We start from the raw sequence: 1025 nt of genomic DNA on the forward strand, positions 1-1025 counted from the left end.
GGCGGTTCAAACTCACCAGCTGCTCCTTGGAAACCCTTGTACAGGGTTGCTATGGGTCGGAATTGACTCAACAGCACTCAACAACAACAACAATAGTAACCATGAAGTGGTATGGTGTTATTTGAAAGTGAATTTATATGATTGTTGTTTTTAAGTGCCGTCGAGTCAGTTCTGACCCATAGCGACCCTGTATAGGGTTTCTGAGGAGCGGCTAGTGAACTTGAAGCACCAAACTTGTGGTTCAAACTGACTTTGCAGTCCAGTGCATTAACCCACAATGGCACACCAGGTAAATATACTCTTTGGGGAGGTTCTGGTGTGGTGCTATAGGATAAGCACTAGACTGCTAACCTCAAGGTTGGTGGTTCAAACCCACCAGCAGCTCCTCAGAAACCCTATATAGTGTTGCTATGAGTCAAAACTGACTTGATAACACTTAACGAAAACAAGTTACTCTTTAGCCCAAAAGTATCTCAAGCCGAACCTGCCCCTTTTTCCTCCTTACCCTCTCCCTGTGAAGCGGGAGAACTAGAAGTTGGATGATAATTTCAGTAAAGAATTTGATGAAAATATAATTCTTCATTACTATTTGGTTGGTTGCTATGTGCTGTGAAGTTAGTTCCAACTCATAGCGACCCTGTACAGGGTTTCCAAGGCTGTAAATCTTTATGGGTGCAGAAAGCCTCGTCTTTCTCCCCCAGAACAGCTGGTAGTTTTGACCTGCTGACCATGAGATTAGCAGCCTGATTCATAAACACTACGCTACCAGAGCTCATTTTCATTTTCGCATGCATATGAGGCAAATGAAAATACCTTGGCTTGGGTCAGGCTCACCTTAGTCCTCAAACTGACATCTTTGCTTTTGAACAGTTTAATGATCATATGCAGCAGATTTGCCTAATGCAAACATGCCATTTGATTTTTTTACTGCTGCTGCCATGAATGTTGATTGTGGATCCAAGAAAATGAAGTCTTTGACAACTTCAATCTTTTCTCCATCTGCTCCTGTAAAGATTTATAGCCTC

Source organism: Chrysochloris asiatica, unplaced genomic scaffold (assembly GCF_000296735.1).
Source record: "Chrysochloris asiatica unplaced genomic scaffold, ChrAsi1.0 scaffold00038, whole genome shotgun sequence".
Lineage (NCBI taxonomy): Eukaryota > Metazoa > Chordata > Mammalia > Afrosoricida > Chrysochloridae > Chrysochloris > Chrysochloris asiatica.